Below are 19,316 nucleotides of genomic sequence, written 5' to 3' on the forward strand. Positions count from 1 at the left end.
GTTTCCTAAATGCCATCAGTGAAGAATGCAGAATATGAAGCTATAAAGCTTTTCTTTCAGTTTATAGTGACAACATGTTTTCCTTAATATTTACACATACTTAAAATGTTAGCAAAATTATTTTGAAGATATGGATAGTTCTATAGAATTCAAACTTCTAAAAAACTGTCACAAGTTGTATCACAATGATAAAATAAGTATTCACCTAATACACAATTTAAAATTGTGCAGTTCAATACTACATCATTTGAAGCTGCCTTCAAAGAACAGAAAGACTCAAGTCATGGGCTGCATCCACTCTGCACTAAGCACCATTTTCCCATTGGATTCTGTGTTATGCATGCATGTCTTATGTATAAGAGTTACCTGATTATTTATCATTCTGTAAAAGTAATGATTGTAATTTATGAGCTGATATACTCTATGCTGGTTCCCCACGTACTCAACAAATTCTGAGCTTGCCGATACTTTCACTTTATCCAAAAAATGCCAACTTGCCAGTGAGACAAAAAGCCAGACTTACCCAGATTTGAGAGTCTGTGTTGAGAGGTGCAGGCAGCAAACAGGGCATGTAACGGCACACCTGAAAGCAAGAGTCAATTTAAGCAAAAAACATTTTCCCTGAGGCACCTAAGGGCAGGAAAAAAGATCAGAGGCATTTCAAAACCTGCCAAAAAAGGTGATTTGTGAGGTTACTTGTCTTAGGTTTTGACTCTCTCTCTCTCTCTCTGCACGCGCACAGACACACACACACACACCTTGCATACAGAAGGAAAGGGAGCTCGATTTTACAGCAAATGTTCCTATTTATGTGCCAAACTCTTAAAGCAATGGCTGTGAGTTGAGATCAGAGCTACAGTAACAAACTAACATTCCTACGGATTTATAGCTAAGTTCCTAGGTTACTGGCAGCTGCCTCAACAATCTGAAACTGAGGAGAAAGATCCACAAAGAATCAAAGCCGGCTTACACTGAGCTCACAAAAGCAACTGAGGCACAATGTCCTCCTGAGTAAGGAATGGTTTGTTTGGGAGAGATACTCTGAATCCACCTGGATGAAAGGTCTGGACATATTCAAATACATTTTACATACTACTTGCAATAATAATGCTTTACAAAGTAAACCCTCAACCAGGAAAAGAGTGGTTGATAAGCACAGACATTTCATTATTCACTAGCTCGAATAGTCTTCTATTGAAGAAAAGTTGAGCGGCCAATTTTTGCTTCAAAAACCAAGATTCTGGTAGTAAGGGAGAAAAGAACCAGTGTCTGATGAAACTTAGAGACAGTCCATGGAATATTTTGGCTCCTAGAATTTGAATAGTAAACTATCCTCCACAAATACAACAGTAAGACAAAATTAACCCATTTCACTCATTTATATTGGCATCTGTCAGAGGGAAGATGTGGCTCATTCTGAAGAAAAAAAAAGATATTAAAAAATCAGGTGGCTGAATCAAGGCTGGGCCTGGGCTCTGTAGTCCTTGCTGTATCTGTTGCCCGCAACACATGTGTGTTCATCCTCAGGTTGGAAGAGGTCAGTCTTAGAAGATTCACTAGCCTTGTAAAACTTCTGTTTTTACCCTTACCCAGTTTGGTAGTACAGGCTGTACTATAGAAGATACTAGTAAGTACCTTCTAGATTGAGAGTGTAGGCTTTATGGTTTCATTATTTCAATGAATTTGAATAAATCAGTAAGTCACCAGGCAATGCTGTTTATGTTTTCATATACCAAAGGGATGAGACAGAAACACCTTTCTTCAACCTTCCCCTTAAATGTCGGTGTTTCCTCTGGGCTTTATCATCTGAGCATCAACTTTCTTTTTCTGTGTGTGTTCCTCAGGCAACTCAGTTGGATAGGCTAATGCCTTAAACCACTTCTTTATCTCTACCACCACCTACTTCCTGAGCTTGGGCTCCATGTTTCCAACTGCCCACTGACATCCCTCTGGATGACTCACCAGCATGTCAAACATGGTGTTCGCAGCTGAACTCTAGTTCAAACCTGTCCATCTTCCTCATTTCCATACCATCTCAGTTAATAGCATTTTTGCCCAGTCATTTGTTCAAGCCAGTAGCCTCAGCTAATGCTTAATTTCTCCCTCTGCCTTCTATTCCCCCAAGACAGGATCAAAATTAAGCCTGGCCTCCCTAAACGACTGACGGGTCCAGGTATACACAGGCAAGTAGCCATGGCTATTGCTGCCCCTGCTTCCCCCAGTGTTCATAGGTTTCTCCCCCTCAGCACAGGTGTGGCTGGTGGTCAGGGCAGTATTAGTGACTTCCCCTGGGCCTTGGCCTGTGGCCCTGGAACACTGCCCATGTGCTTTCAGAGGGAAGTTGTGGTGCAAAGATCGGAAGTCCAAGCATCACCCAAAGGGAAGAGCTAGAGGCTCAGTCCTTACAGCATGGCCTTCCTTGTTCCTGTCTGCTTGAAACAGCCCAGATTTTCACTATTTTCACTATTCCTACTCCCCTAAGATTACTAGTCAGAAGGTCTTACCTCTTTCACTGGCCTGTTTACTCCTAAGATCTTTCCAAGAATAGTGCAGGGATGGGGGCTGTTGGCTGGAAAAGGCTAAATATTATTGACTGAACTAATTTGCTAAGACCAACCAAATTTAATATTTTGTGGCGTGTTGAGTGAAACAAAGTTATGGCTACCTCAATCACTCTAAGCAGAACATTTTAAAACATTACATTTTTTATTTGACTCTTAGCTGTTTCCGAGATCATCAAATAATATTACGAAGGAAATTCCCCAGTTTCCAAATACTGTTAAGTCAGCTTTTTTACTCCACTCACTCTTTCTTCTATAGCCTTACATCAACATATTACTTGGGGCAGTCATCATTTCTAACAGACTCTAGTTGCCTAAATCTATTCTTTGCTTATTCTGAGCCATCCTCCTCACGGCCACCAGAGAACGCAGATGTACACTTGTCACTGTACTGCTTACAAACCATCACTGGCTCCTTTCACTTACAGGACCCAACTTTCTTGGGCTGGCCTAAAAAAACATGGTTGCCATCTGGCCCCAACAGCTCCTTCCACGCTTCCTGCGTGAAGCTGTGCTCTGTGCTCCTTCTGTCCTGGACACTCATACATTTTTTATGACTTTGGCCTTTGCACAGCCCATCTCCTTTATGGGACACCCTTCTCCCTCATCCATTTTTCCTTTAGCTTTCATCTTTTGTAAAGCTTTTCTCGACCCCTCCAAACAGAGCTGGCTGTTCCTACTTCTTTAGCAGTATTTGATAGAATGACAGGCTTTCTATTGCAGTAGGATGTTGGTGTCAGCCTCCCCTTAATTACTCTGCGCAGTGTGATGCCAAGGACCACAGAGAAGACCCCTCCTTACTGCTCTTCCTCAGACTCCAGTGGCTGCACAGCTCATGCTTCCTGTGCCCAGAAGCCAACAGCTCAGTTCTGGCAGGTAAACTCTTTGTGCCCTCTGGTCTTCATCATCACCAGACTCAAGGTCCAGCGCTCATGCTTCCACACAGAGTATTCTAGTGCCCACAGGGGTGTTTTTGGGCAAGCATTCCTCACCCACCATGCAGATCTCCCTTCTATCTGTGTTGGCCCATTCTGCAGGACTGGGTTTCTGTTCAGGGAACCTTTCTTTCGAGTCAGGAGTCTGCCTTTACTGTACCAACCTCAAGCCCTCTCTTTTCACTGGGAACCCGGTGTTTTGTCATCTCCTTTGGGGTGGGGCCACCTCATGTCAGGCTCCTCCCGTGGCTCTGCCATAGTGCACACAGATCCTCAGTACTGAAAGTCTCATGGATTCTCATAAGGAAATAAAATATATCACATGACCCCCAAATGTCAAGCTTGGTGCAATGCACACAGTAGGCACTTTATTTTTGAATAAGCTGACATTAAATTGCAGAAACTGCTAACAAAATTATATGAAGAAATCTACATCAGAAAAACTAAATCCCTGAATTTAGATTTAGAACTTCTATTCCAGTATTTGGGGTCATGTGGCCTGAACTGCTTTGGTCAGCTTTCCTGAGGCATCATAAATCACCCAAAAGAGTGGATGACATGGGATAGTAATCAAAGGGGAAGTCCAGGGAGAGAAATGTTCAAGACAAAAGAGTGACAGTCTTTTCTAGTGTCTGATAACTTAGAACAGGTAGAAAATTCTCCTCATGCCCTACTAAGGCCCTATGGTAATTTAACTGTGATTTCTCTTTTAAATCACTGTCTGCCTTTCTTCACAAAATGTAATTCTCCTTTCATTTTTTTCCACCTTTTAGATCTTTGTTTTCCTCTCCTGTACCTCATTTTCTCTAAAGCCAATTTTAATTGCCAGAGATACTGCAGGGATATTTTTTAAGTTCATGCTTCAGTTGTCATTTTCGGGAAGCTTGATACTTATCAGCCTCAAATGTGCCGAATTAGGGGGCTTTGTTTCTTAGAAATGAGAGATGCTGAGCCCACCCTACAGGGGACCAGGGGAAAAGCACTCTTTTTGGTTCTCAATACTCTGTCAAGTCCCAACAGACTCAGGATCATCTTAAGTGTCTCACACATCTTCTGTTTACCTTGTGATTTGTCAGGTATAATCATTGCAGAAATTGTAGATTTAAGTGGTTTGAGAATCGATATGGTTTGGAATTCCATTCCCTACAAAGGTTTATAAGACAGAAGTGAAACTAAGGCAGAGTCTTAAATTTAACTCACCTGTCCATATATCAAAGTATCCATTTCAAATCTATGCATTTTCAGTGGGTAAGTCTGTTGGTTGCTTGAAAAGACATATTCAAGATTCCTACAAGTGCATGGAGAAAACCCTCCTGGAAGATTAATGGTTATAAACAAAACCAAAACTATGCATTTTTTACATAGCTTTGGAAGATTACAGAATAGATTCAAGAAATGTTTCTCAAACATTAATTTTATAGACTTTTAGCTCTTTCAGTTTTTCAAAGGTTCTTATGATTTAACTGTGCTTTTATATATTGTTGTATTTTAAATTGATGCCTCTGTTGTTTTTAATTTTGTTTTCTAGAGGTCATATTGTTCACTTTGAGGTACTGGAAAGCAAACTCCTAGAAGACTGGAATCATGCCTTTTCCACTTCCAGGAGAAAGCATAAAGGACGCTCACTGAACTAACTCGTTTCATTTCTTTATACAAACCAGCAAGTTCCACAAAGCATCAGGTGGTAGGAGACCAAAGAGAAGCATTTGCTGTTCAGGAAGCCACTTCATCCGTGGGTTTAAGTGAAAGTGAAGTGACTTTTTTCAGTGTTTTCATTTGATCAGCTTGTGATGTTTTATTAATCTAATAGTATTTTCCCCTGTAGTCTTTTAAACTATTGTACAAAACATAAAACCCTAGACACTAGATATTTGTGCATATTTTAAGCTTATTTCAAACACTGGAGTTCCATAAAAGTATTTTTTCTTTTGGAATATGTAAATTAAAAAGGTTTGAACTGTTGGGTGATTATATCTTGAGGGTTTTTCCCCTGATACATGTATCTCCAGTTTTATAATGAAAATTGAAGTGACGTTCACATTTAGAAACCTGCTTTCAAACAAACAACCATGTATATATAGGTGGATATGGGCTATTTTCCTATAAAGTGATGCCATATTCTTAGAGCATCTGCCATTGTCTCAGAATGGCTTAAATATTTACCTCTTGAGATTAAGGTGAGAGTGGGCATGTTGTTAGACAGGAGGTATTTTCAAGAAAAATAATTTGCCCACTGAACAAAAAGCTCAGTCTATCAGTTCATCAGAAGCAGCCTCTTCATACAGCCCTTCTTAAACAAAGGTCTTAGCTTCTTTTGTTTTCTTTTCCAAAAACAAAACAGATTTAGGGCTTTTCCTGAAAAATAATACATGCTTATTTACCTCAAACCAGATGATATAAAGAAGTATGAAGAAAATAAAAGTCATCTGAAAGCCTGCAGTCTCTCTGTGAACGTCTTTCCAGATCACTTCCACTCTTATTCTCATTCTCTCATTGTTGCCGTCGTCTCTCAGAAACAGAGATGGGCAGGAGCAAATCCCAGACTCAGCAGTGTGGAGCCCTATCACTTCAGTTACCAAGCTTTCAAAACAGCCAAATTCCATTACGTATAATGTCCATAATCCGCTTGTTTCAAGGGTAGAATTCAATGCTTTCAGTTGAGCACAAGCTAAATATGGTAAAAGAAGTGAACATTTCATATGCCTAGAATGGTATTTCCTGGGAAGGCAGCCCGGGAAGAAATCCTTTGGTGTAGCCTTAGCTCAGCCAGAATTGCTTGGTGAGCCCCGTCTGTCTGTGACCTCGCCTGCCTTTCCCCTTGGTGGCCCACTGAATGGCAGGGCTGAGGAAGCAGCACCGACGGGGACTTGCCCAGACTCAAGACTTCACGAGGGTGAAGAAGTCTTCATTGCGTACAGGAAGCTTGCAAGTCCTGACGGGACGTGTGGAGGATTACTAATTGTCAGGAGACACTGAGACAGCTCATCACCTTTTAATAAGGCTCCATGAACCTGAATGAAGCTAAGATCACAATGTTTAATGTGGCGGATACATGCTGCCAAAGCTCTGAACGGCCAGATGGGCGTAGGCCTCCTACAAGGTCCTTAGGCAGTGAGGACAACCCAAAACTGCCCTGACAGGACTGGTGTCAACTGCTCTGTTCCCTCAGGATGACCCGGGGCAGATAGCCCATTGGCAGCTGGAGAGAATCCTAGTAGACTTAGCCTTTGGTTTCTTTTATAACCAACTTTCCCAGTTTCTCTCCCTACAGAGGAAGATGGAAAGATCCATACAGCACGTGGTGACCTGGGCCTGAGCTAAGCCTGGCATCTCTCACCTCAGAATCTGCCTTAGAGTGTTCTAGTTACCAGCCTGAGGTAGGGGAAGTTCACAGGGCATTTAAGAGAGAGTTGGGGGACTCAAGGCCATTGATGACTTTCCATAATTCCTATCAGAAATTTTAAAAGCATTCAATACTTACAGAAAAGTGCTAAAAATCACCAAATTTTACATTGTTGATAAAGTGTAGAAGCTGTGTCATTTTTATGCAAAGTTGTTAACAGTCATGAATAAGTAGAGTTTTTTTTTGCATTAATGTTTTATTTATTTTTTAAAATTAAGGTATTGATATACAAGCTTATGAACATTTCACATGAACATTATGGTTTCAACATTCACCCATATTACCAATCCACTCCACAACTCCATTACAGTCCTGTCAGTGTAGTAAGATGTTACAGAGCACTACTTGTCTTCTCCGTGCTGTACTGCCTTCCCTGTGACCTACCTACATTGTGACTGTGAATTATAGTGCCCCATAATCCCCTTCTCCTTCCCTCCCCAGCTCCTTCCCTTTAATAACCGCTAGTCCCTTCTTGGAGTCTGTGAGTCTACTGCTGTTTTGTTCCTTCAGTTTTGCTTCATTGCTCCACAAATGAGTGAAATCATTTGGTACTTGTCTTTCTCCACCTGACTTATGTCACTGAGCAAAATATCCTCCAGCTCCATACACGCTGCTGCAAATGGTGATTTCTTTTTTTATGGCTGAATAATATTCCACTGTGTATATACACCACATCTTTTTATCCATTCATCTACTGATGGACATTCAGGTTGCTTCCATATCTTGGCTATTGTAAACAGTGCTGCAATAAACATAGGAGTGCATATGTCTTTTTGAATCTGAGAACTTGTTTTCTTTGGGTAAATTCCTAGGAGGGGAATTACTGGGTCAAATGTTATTTTTAGTTTTAGGTTTTTGAGAAACCTTCATATTGCTTTCCACAACAGTTGAACTACTTTACATTCCCACCAACAGGATAGGAGGGTTCCCCTTTATCCACATCCTCACCACAATTTGTTGTTGCTTGTCTTTTGGATGTTAGCTGTCCTAACTGGTCTGAAGTGATACCTTATTGTGGTTTTAATTTGCATATCCCTGATGAGTAATGATGTGGAGCATCTTTTCATGTGCTTGTTTCCCATTCAAATTTCTTCTTTGCAGAAATGTCTGTTTAGATACTCTGCCCATTTTTTAATAGGATTATTTGTTTTTGGGGTGTTGAGGCATGTGAGTTCTTTATGTATTTTGGATGTTTACCCCTTATCTGGTAAGTCTCTTATGAATACATTCTCCCATACTGTAGGATGACTTTTTGTTCTGCTGATGGTGTCCCTTGCTGTACAGAGCTTTTTAGCTGGATATAGTCCCATTTGTTCGTTTTTGTTTTTGTTTCCCTTGCCTGAAATGTGTTCATGAAAAAGTTCCTCATGTTTATATTCAAGAGATTTTTGCCTGTTTTCTTCTGTGAGTTTTATAGTTTCATGATTTACATTCAGGCCTTTGATCCATTTCGAGTTTACTTTTGTGTATAGAGTTAGACACTAATCCAGTTTCATTCTCTTACATGTAGCTGTCCAGTCTTGCTAACACCATTTGTTGAAGAGGCTGTCATTTCCCCACTTTATATCCATGGCTCCTTTATTGTATATTAATTGGCCAAATATGTGTGGGTTTATATCTGGGCTGTCTATTCTGTTCCATTGATCTATGGGTCTGATTCTGTGCCAATATCAAATTATTACGTGACTTTGTAGTTAAAGTTAGGGAGTGTAATACCTCCAGCTTTGTTCTTTCTTTTCAGTATTGCTTTGGCTATTCAGGGTCTTTTGTAGTTCCATATGGATTTTAGAACTATTTGTTTGGTTTGGTTCATTGAAGAAAGCTGTTGGTATTTTATAGGGATTGCATTGAATCTATAGATTGCTTTAGGTAGGATGGCCTTTTTGACAATATTAATTTTCTCTATTTATGAGCATGGGATAGATTCACATTTATTGGTGTCTTCTTTGTCTCATGAGTGTCTTGTAGTTTGCAGGGTATAGGTCTTTTACCTCCTTGATTAGGTTTACTCCTAGGTATTTTATTCTTTTTGATGCAATTGTAAATGGAATTGTTCTCCTGGTTTATCCTTCTGTTAGTTCATCATTAGTATACAGGAATGTAACATATTTCTGAGTCTTAATTGTGTATCCTGCAACTTTGCTGAATTCAGTTATTATTCTAGTAGTTTTTGGTGAATTCTTTAGGCTTTTTTAGGTACAATACAATGTTATTTGCAAACAGTAAGTTTAACATTTTCCTTACCAATCTGGATGCCTTTTATTTCTCTGTGTTGACTGACTACTGTGGCTAGGACCTCCAGTACCATGTTGAATAAAAGTGGTGAGAGTGGGCATCCTTATCTTGTTCCCTACTTTGAGGAAGAGCTTTCAGTTTTTCACTGTTAAGTAAGATGTTGGCTGTGGGTTTGTCATATATGGCCTTTATTATGTTGAGGTACTTGTCCTCTATACCCATTATGTTGAGAGTTTTTATCATGAATGGATGTTGAATTTTGTCAAATGCTTTTTCATAATCTGTGGAGATGATCATGTAGTTTTTGTCCTTTTTGTTGATGTGGTATATGATGTTGATTGATTTTTGAATATTTTAGCATCCTTGCATCCCTGGAATAAATCCCACTTAGTCATGATGGATGATCTTTTTGATGTATTTTTGAATTCAATTTGCTAATATTTTGTTGAGTATTTTTGCATCTATGTTCATAAGGGATATTGGTCTGTAATTTTCTTTTTTTGTGGTGTCTGTCTGGTCTTGGTATTAGAGTGATGCTGGCCTCATTAGAATGAGTTTGGAAATATTCCCTCCTCTTCTACTTTTTGGAAAACTTTAAGGAGGATGGGTATTAGGTCTTCTCTAAATGTTTGATGAAATTCCACCATGAAGCCATCTGGTTCAGGACTTTTGTTCTTAGGTAGTTTTTGATTGCCAATTCAATTTCACTGCTGCTTATTGGTCTGTTCAGACTTTCTGTTTCTTTCTGGGTCAGCCTTGAAAGGTTACATTTTTCTAGAAAGTTGTCCATTTTAGAAGAAATGTTTATCCAATTTGTTAGCATATAATTTTTCATAGTATTCTCTAATAATTCTTTGTATTTCTGTGGTGCTGTAGTGATTTTTCCTTTCTTATTTCTATCCTGTTTATGTGTGTGGCTTTTTTTCTTGGTAAATATGGCTAGGGGTTTAATTATTTTATTTTCTTGAAGAACCAGCTCCTGGTTTCATTGATTCTTTCTATTGTTTTATTCTTCTCTCTGTTATTTATATCTGCTCTGATCTTTATTATGTCCCTCTTTCTACTCACTTTGGGCCTCATTTGTTCTTCTTTTTCTATTTTCATTAATTGTGAGTTTAGACTTCATTTGGGATTGTTCTTTTTTGAGGTAAGCCTGTATTGCTACATACTTTCCTCTTAGAACTGCCTTTGCTGTTTCCCACAGGTTTTGAGATTTTGAGTTGTTGTTTTGATTTGTCTCCATATATTGCTTGATCTCTGTTTTAACTTGGCCATTGATCCATTGATTATTTAGGCACATGTTGTTAAGCCTCCATGTGTTTGTGGCTTTTACTTTCTTTGCTTAATTTGTTTCTAGTTTCATAGGTTTGTGGTCTGAGAAGCTAACTGGCACAATTTCAATCTTTTTTAATTTACTGAGGCTCTTTCTATGGCCTACTATGTGATCAATTCTGGAAAATGTTCCATGTACACTTGAGAAGAATGTGTATCCTGGTGCTTTTGGTTGGAGTGTTCTGTAGATGATTGTTAGTCCATTTGTTCTAAAGTGTTGTTCAGTGCCTCTGTCTCCTTACTTATTTTTCTGTCTGGTTGATCTGTCTTTTGGTATGAGTGGTGTGTTGAAGTCTCCTAAAATGAATGTATTGTACTCTATTTCCCCCTTTAATTCTGTTAGTATTTGTTTCAGATATTTAGGTGCTCTTATATTGGGGCATAGATATTTATAATGGTTATATCCTCTTGTTGGACTGACTCCTTTATCATTATGCAATGTCCTTGTTTGTCTCTTGTTACTTTCTTTGTTTTGAAATTTATTTTGTCTGATACAAGTACGGCTACTCTGCTTTTTTCTCCCTATTATTTGCATGAAATATCTTTTCTATCCCTTCACTTTTAGTCTGTGTATGTCTTTGGGTTTGAAGTGAGACTCTTGTAGGCAGCCTATAGATGGGTCTTATTTTTTTATCCATTCCATAACTCTATGTCTTTTGATTGGTACATCCAGTCCATTTACCCTGATAATTAGTGATGTGGAGCATCTTTTCATGTGTCTGTTGTCCATTTGAATTTCTTCTTTGGAGAATTCTCTGTTCATATCCTCTGCCTATTTTTTAATAGGATAATTTGCCTTTTGGGTGTTGAGGTGTGTGAGTTCTTTATATATTTTGGATGTTAACCCCTTGTCGGATATGTCATTTACAGATATATTCTCCCATACTGTAGGATGACTTTTTGTTCTGCTGATGGTGTCCTTTGCTGTACAGAAGATATTTAACTTGATGTAGTCCCATGTGTTCATTTTTGCTTTTGTTTCCCTTGCCCAAGGAGATGCATTCAGGAAAAAGTTGCTCATGTTTATATTCAGATTTTTGCCTATGTTTTCTTCTAAGAGTTTTATGGTTTCATGACTTACATTCAGGTCTTTGATCCATTACAAGTTTACTTTTGTGTATGGGGATAGGCAATACTCCAGTTTCATTCTCTTGCATGTAGCTGTCCAGTTTGCCAACACCATTTGTTGAAGAGGCTGTCATTTCCCCATTGTATGTCCATGGCTCCTTTATCATATATTAACTGACTTTATATGCTTGGGTTTATATCTGGGCTCTCTATTCTGTTCCATTGATCTATGGGTCTGTTCTTGTGCCAGTTTCAAATTGTCTTGATTACTGTGGCTTTGTAGTAGAGCTTAAAGTCATGAAGCATAGTACCCTCAGCTTTATTCTTCCTTCTCAGTACTGTTTTGGCTATTTGGGGTCTTTTGTGGTTCCATATGAATTTTAGAACCATTTGTTCTAGTTTGTTGAAGAATGCTGTTGGTATTTTGATAGGAATTGCTTTGAATCTGCAGATTGTTTTAGGCAGGATGGCCATTTTGAAAATATTAATTCTTCCTACCCAAGAGCATGGGATGAGTTTACATTTATTAGTGTCCTCTTTAATTTATCTTAAGAGTGTCTTGTAGTTTTCAGGGTATAGGTCTTTCACTTCCTTAGTTAGATTTATTGCTAGGTATTTTATTCTTTTGATACAATTGTGAATGGAACTGTTTTCCTGATTTCTCTTTCTGCTAGTTCATCATTAGTGTATAGGAATGCAACAGATTTCTGTGTATTAGTTTTGTTAACTAATTCTCCAACTTTGTGTAATTCAGATATTAGATCTAGTAGTTTTGGAGTGGATTCTTTAGGGTTTTTTATGTACAATATCATGTCATCTGCAAACAGGGACAGTTTAACTTCTTCCTTGCCAATCTGGATGGCTTTTATTTCTTTGTGTTGTGTGGCTGCTGGCCTAGGATGTCCAGCACTATGTTGAATAAGAATGGAGAGAGTGAGCATCTTTATCTTGTTCCCAATCTTAAAGAAGCTTTTAGCTTCTTGCTGTTAAGTATGATGTTGGCTGTGGGTTTGTCATATATGGCTTTTATTATGTTGAGGTACTTGCCCTGTATATCCATTTTGTTGAGAGTTTTTTTTTTTTATCATGAATGGGTGTTGAATTTTGTGGAGTGCTTTTTCAGCATCTATGGAGATGATCATATGGTTTTTGTCCTTCTTTTTTTGATGTGGTGTATGATGTTGATGGATTTTCAAATATTATGCCACCCTTGCATCCCTGGAATAAATTCTACTTGATCATGATGGATTATTTTTTATGTATTTTTGAATTCGATTTGCTTATATTTTGTTGAGCATTTTTGCAACTATGTTCATCAGGGATATTGGTCTGTAATTTTTTTTTGTGGTGTCTTTGTCTGGTTTTGGTATTAGAATGATGCTGTCCTCATAGAATGAGTTTGGAAGTATTCCCTCTTTTTCCTTCTGGAAAACTTTAAGGAGGATGGGTATTATGTCTTCTCTAAATGTTTGATAAAATTCAGTAGTGAAACCATCTGGTACAGGGTTTTCTTCTTAGGTAGTTTTTTGATTACCAATTCAATTTCTTTCATCCCAGGTGTCCAGTTGTGCATACATGGTCTCCACAAGTGGCTGGAATCTCAGTCTCTCCCAGTATTCCTCCAGTCTTTGCTTTACAATTCCACTAATAATCTCCAGAGCACCATGTAATGTGGGTTCATGCTCCTGGAGCAGATTTCCAGGGCTGGTTGTTTAGCAGTCCTGGGCTTCTATTCACTCCCCATTCTGTTTGTCTTCCTCCTGCCTGTGGGCTGGGGTCGGGTGAGAGCTTGTTCCTGCCAGATAACAGCTTTGCTACTTTGCCCTTTTTCTTGAGGTCTTCTCTTTTTCCCAGATGTAGGCAGTCTGTTCTGCCATCCTCTGGTTGCTCTTTCAGGATTAGTTGTATTTGCTGTATTTTGTGTTCTACATAGTTTGGGAGAAGGTTTCTGCCTCACTTGTCATGGCACCATCTTTCTCCAGCTCGAGTTCTCTTCACCTTCAAGATTAGGAAACTAAAATTTAGAGAGTGAAATGACTCAGCTAAAGCCACATGGTGGTCCCCAGCCATGTCCATCTATCTGACTCTAACCACCTGTAGTGGATGGCCATGTTTTTCTTGTTCCTTGGTGTGGTGGCTTTGTGGCAGTGTCACACTAGCACACATTAGGGTTTTGATGAATCCAGAGGAAAAGGAGTGGAGTGTTTTGTAGGAGAATTAGGCATACTAAATCACTTAATTACACATCAACCCTATGTGGTAGGTACTAAGTTATTCTCATTTTACACATGAGGAAACTGAGGCACAGAGGAATTAAGCAAGTTGCTCATAGTTATGCAGTTACAAATATTTCCTTTAATCCCCAGGAATGAACTGATATAACAAGGACGCAGAGGAAGTAGAATAAAGACTAGCTTATCACAGTAACTATCACAACTATCATGTGCCTTAAACCTGAATGTTGATAGCCAAACTTTCTAAATTAAATTCAGCCAGCTCTGGAACATTCTGGGAAACAAAATAGAACAAAACCAATCCTCCCAGAGCTCTTCCCTCCAATCACACTGAACTGTGTGAGGAAAAACTGTGAAAATCTTTAAAATGAGAAAAAAATTACTGGTGTCCCATGTAGTGGATCCTTCCTGGTTATCTCTGTATCAGAGTATCTGAGCTATTTACAACCCTGTAAGTCTTAGAATATGATAGTAATGCAAATAGTTCTTGTCCAAGAGATGCAAACTGTTGCTTTATATTGCCTTATATTGACCAATTGATCTCAGCATTTCTGATGGCTTATATGTGTTTTAAAATTTTTCCTTTGAAAAATTTTACTGGTTATAACTTTTACTGGTTCCCACATTGAGTTAAAAAAATCCTTGTCATATGTTCTATATTTGTATGAGAGTCATCATTTTACCTTAAAAAAAGTAATCTTTTAACAACTGTTGTTGGTTCCTGAATGTGCCTGTGTGCCTTCTCATGAGCTATTTCCTCTTCATGTAATGCTTTGCTCATTTCTCTAGTTGAGGGATCAGAAATCTCCAAACCTTAGGCCCTCTCTGTCCTACCAGCTGCTTTTGTAATAGACTACAAGTAAAGACTGGCTTTTACATTTTAAAGGTTAAAAAAAATAAAAACAGTAATAATATTTTGTGACACTGGGCAATGAGATGTAATGCATATTTTAGGGTTCATAAATAAAGTATACTAGAAATACCCCTGTTGACTTGTGCACATATTGTTTATAGCTGCAGTGTCTACACTACAATGTCAGAGTAGAGGAGAGTTGTGAAAGAGAACATACTGTTAAGAAGAGAACCACAGGCCCAAAAATGGAGTCACTCATGTTAATGGCCCTATGTCAGCAAACCAAGACTTAATATTTAACTTACCTGCAATTTCAGTCTCCAGGAATCGGTCAACATGGAATTTCCTGGTTCTTACCAGGAAATTTACTGATAGACTCTTTCTGTTCTCCTTAGGAGGGTGACCTTCTCCAAAAGAATGGATTCTCTGCTAATCATTTCCCTTTTTCAACTTTCTACCTTTAAAAACTTTTCCTTTTCTGCAGTTCAACAGAGCATCTCTCTGCTTACTAGATGGGATGCTGCCCAAATGATGAATCACTTAATCAGTTCAATTAGATCTTTAAATTTACTTGGTTGAATTTTGTTTTTTAACAATGCCATCTGCAAAGCCAAAATAATTACTAGTTGGCCCTTCCCAGAAAACGTTTGTTAAGCCATTGCTATAGGACATACATGTGTGGGTCCCCCAAAATGCATATGTTGAAACTCTAACCCCAAAGATAATAGGAGGTAGGGCCTTTGAGAGGTGCTTAGATCATGAGGCCTGAACCTTCATGAATGGAATTAGGGCCTTTATAAGAGACCCCCCAGAGTTTTCTTGCCCCTTCCAATGCTCCTTTCTATTGTGAGGACACAGAAAAAAGCTGGTAGTCTGCCATAGGGAAGAGTGTTTTCACTTGAACCTGACCAGACTGGCACCCTTATCTTGGATTTCCAGCCTCCAGAAGTGTGAAAAATGAATTTGTATTGTTGAAAAGTCACATGGTCTTTGGTGCTCTGTTACAGCGGCCTGGATGGACTAAGACTCCCATAACCTACTTGGTGCCACTGCTGTCTCAGCATCTCCCCCAGGGCACTTCCTGGGGTATGTGCGCCAGTCTGGGCAGGTCCCCCACTGGGTACATAGATCACCCTGTAGGTGTGTCTACCATAGTAGTTGCATGTGTTATGATTGTTGACTCTCCTTTATGTGTTCATACCTAGCTTATAAATCCCTTGAGGACATGGGCTGTGTCTTGCTCACTTTTGCTTTCCCAGCATCTCATACACTACACCTAGCACATAATGGGCATTCAGTGTTGAATGAATGCTTCTCTTATCATATGCTGGATAATAATAGCATCTGAATATCTCAACATTTGGAGTATTTAATAATTGGCTATCAACCTATTATTTTTTTTTCAGTTAAAGCAACAAGAACCAACATATTTGTAAAACACAATGACAGAAATCATTTGTTTTAATTCCCCTGAAATTAAATGCTATAGCAAGGAAGCAGTGGAGGCAGAAGTAGTGAAGACTAGGTTGTCCTGGCCTTTCACAGGTGGATAAGCTCTGTGAAGGGGAATGTGCCTGGCTAAGGGCACAGGTTTAAAAGCCTTTGGAAGATAGGCCAGCTTTAATTGACATCCCAACATGGGCAGGGCTGGGGCAGGCTGCACAACTTCTGGGAGTACCTTTCCCATTACTTTCCACTTAACTACTTATCTATGGTTTTCCAAGCCTCCCGTACTTGTCTCTCCATGTCCATTAATTCTGTGGTGTCTCTGCTTTGTCCTGGCCATGTGAGGAACCTCTCCCTTACTTCTGTGGCATCCTGTATCACTGTTTGAGCTGAACACTCCCCAGAGTCCCATTTTGTTTTTTTCTGGCAGTTCTTTCTACTGCTCTCAATACTCACTTTCAGAAAACACTATTGGTGATAACAGCCAAGGGATGAAGTTCAATAATTAATATAGGACTTAAGTCATTTTAATGACTTACGGAATGAAAATATGGTTAAGATTTGCAGAAAACTAAGCAATTTTAAGGAGCTAAGCAGTGAACTGTTTCAAGTGCCCTCAACACTGCCATAAAGTCTTGCCTGAATCTGTTTCTCTTTCCCAGTTTTCTGGAATGGATTGAAGATTGCTCACTTTGTCTTGTTACAGGATTTGTCATCACTTAGATGACCTAGGAATTTGGAGACCATGTGGAATTTGATGCCACCTCAACCTACAAGCCAAGGCACAGATGTCAGTCCCTTGAAGGCAGTGACTCTTTCTATTCACTTGGCAGCCCTCATACATCTAGTACATTGTGGAAGCAACAGGAGGTGTCGGCATTGGCAGGATTAAATTCCCTTTTATCCACGTGTTTATGGATTGAATTGTGTCCTCCTCTCCACCAAATACCTTTGTTGAAGTCCTAGCCCCAAGTACTTCAGAATGTGACCTTATTTGGGAATGGGGTCATTGCAGATGTAACTAATAAAGATAAGGTCATCCTGGAGATGGTGGATCCCTAATCCAGTATGACTGGTGTCCTTATAAAAAGAGGAAACTCGGACCTGCAGACATGCACAGAGGGAGAACACCATGTGAAAGCTGGAGTCATGCTGCCACAGGCCAAAGGGCCGCCAGAGGCTAGGAGAGCTGCCTGGAACACATTCTTCCCTAGAGCCCTTAGAGGAAGCATGGCCCGCTAACACCTTGATCTTGGACTTCCAGCTCCCAGAACTGTGAGACATACACTTCTATCGTGTAAGCCACTCAGTCTGTGGTACTTGTTACGGAAGCTTTAGCAAACTAATACATCATGACATCGCTCTTGTCGTCCTTCTCCCTAACTCCAGTACTGGGACTGGGGGCTAATTATCACTTAAAAGCCCCACTGCCTTTTGGGTCTGTTGGTCTTTCTGCTTTTCCCAATCGAATGTCCCCTATATTAGTTTCCTATGGCTGCTGTAACAAATTACCACAAACTTAGTGGCTTAAAACACACAGATTTATTATCTTACAGTTGTGGAGGTCACAAGCTCCGCAACAGCCTCATTAGGCTGCACTCGGGGTGTGTGGCTCCTTCTTGAGGCTCTGAGGGGAGAATCCATTTCCTTGCCCTTTGCAGCTTCTAGAGGCTGCCTGCCTTCTGGGGCCCTGTCCTTGCTTCTGTCACCACATTGCCTCCTCTGCACTCTAACCCTCCCGCCTCCCTCTTGTAAGGAACCTGTGATTATACTGGGCCCACCTGGATGATGCAGGATTATCTCCCCATCTCAAGATGCTCAACTTAACCACTTTTGCAAAGTCATTCTTACCGTGTAACATAACATATTTACAGGTTTCAGGGATTAGGATGGGAACATCCTTGGGAGGGCCATTGTTCTGACTACCATGCCTCTTTCCATCCTCATTCTTTTCAAATTCTCTTCATCTTTCAAGGTCATCTTCTGGGACTCCTGCTTCAGCCCACAGTAAAATCTGTCTTTGTAATTATGGTTGATATATTACCATAGCAACTGCCTGCCCATGAACTTGTTCCCCATAGCAGAGCTGGTAGGCATTAGGCATGACTTTCATATTCTCATGTGTCCTTCCCATCTCTATGGAAAATATTCATCACATGCATCCCTAACAACCTCACACGAGTTCCAACAATGTTTAAGAGACTTTGTGAAGCACTTGTACATATGGGGAAAGTTGAGAAAGCTTTGGTTATGCCTTCCAGAGGGTCTGGCAGCCTCACAGCCAGCAGAACTGGATGGTTCTTGAAAACTGGCTGTCCTGAAGTTGTGCTCTATATGCTATAATCTTGGAAGAGTGAGATGGGGGTCTCCTTTCTTACGTAAATGTGGGTCCAGGCCTGGGTAGAACAGCCCCAAACCCAGCCAGCCATGTCTTTTCCTCTCATTGCCTTTGCACTAGCCTTTATGAACAGCAGTCTTTTCATTTTTAATATTAGTCTTTTACAACTGGACAGAACTCCATCTATAGGCCTACTCCCTCCCCCATACTGAACATGAGTTTTATTTTACGTAGTTATGTTTAAGGAGAAATACTTAAGTGAGGAAGGAGCTTGTATTTTGGAGCCAGATACACTTGAGTTCACTTGCTAGATCTCTTCTATGGCTGTGTGATCTTTGGAAAGAAAAGTGGTAGCACCTTACAGGACTGATGAGAATATTGTGGGAATGATGTAGATGTATTGCTTCATATAGCACCTGGCATTTAACAGGCACTAAAGGCAGGTTAGTTTTTTTCTTCTCTGTCCTCATTTAAACAAATTCTTACTAACTAATGAGGATTAAATGCTGAAAACACCCACAAAGTAGGAAAATACCACAAAGATTGCTTACATTTGGGGGACAGAATGTGACATAATGTAATTTGCAAAGGATTATATCCTAGCCAGCTCAGCTGTCATAACAAAATACTGTAGACTTGGCATTTTGGTAGCTTAAAGAGAAATTTTCTCACAGCTCTAGAGGCTGGAAGTCGCAGATCAAGGTGCCAGCCTGCTTCCTGGATTGTAAATGGCTGCCTTCTCTCTGTGTCCTCACGTGGTGTGGTGGAGTGCAGTGGGTCAGGGTGGGGGTGGGGGGCGGAGCACAGGTGCATGCAAGCTCTCTGGTGTTTCTTCTCATAAGGACACTACTCCTGCCGGGTCAGGACACCACTAGATGACCTCCTTTAGCCCTAACTATCTCCTTAGCAGC

General features: G+C 39.9%; 1 protein-coding gene and 1 long non-coding RNA gene across 5 annotated transcripts in view; one reads left to right on the forward strand and one right to left on the reverse strand.

The window, feature by feature from the left end:
- Positions 1 to 5,970, reverse strand: part of LAMB4 (laminin subunit beta 4) — a 125,101-nt gene extending 119,131 nt beyond the window's left edge. For all 4 annotated transcript variants that reach the window (XM_073239025.1, XM_073239027.1, XM_073239024.1 and 1 more), the window contains exons 1-2: positions 5,878 to 5,970; positions 524 to 583 (exon numbers count right to left, since the gene is read on the reverse strand). The gene's annotated coding sequence lies outside the window, so the exon portion shown is untranslated. The remainder of the gene's footprint in view (positions 1 to 523; positions 584 to 5,877) is intronic.
- The window catches only part of LOC140849943 (uncharacterized), a 162,913-nt gene extending 145,809 nt beyond the window's left edge, over positions 1 to 17,104 (forward strand). The window contains exons 5-6 of the long non-coding RNA XR_012132398.1: positions 5,025 to 6,873; positions 16,774 to 17,104. This is a non-coding gene — a long non-coding RNA (uncharacterized lncRNA). The remainder of the gene's footprint in view (positions 1 to 5,024; positions 6,874 to 16,773) is intronic.
- The last annotated feature ends 2,212 nt before the right edge of the window (positions 17,105 to 19,316 follow it).

This window comes from Manis javanica, chromosome 6 (genome assembly GCF_040802235.1).
Source record: "Manis javanica isolate MJ-LG chromosome 6, MJ_LKY, whole genome shotgun sequence".
In the NCBI taxonomy this organism is placed as follows: domain Eukaryota; kingdom Metazoa; phylum Chordata; class Mammalia; order Pholidota; family Manidae; genus Manis; species Manis javanica.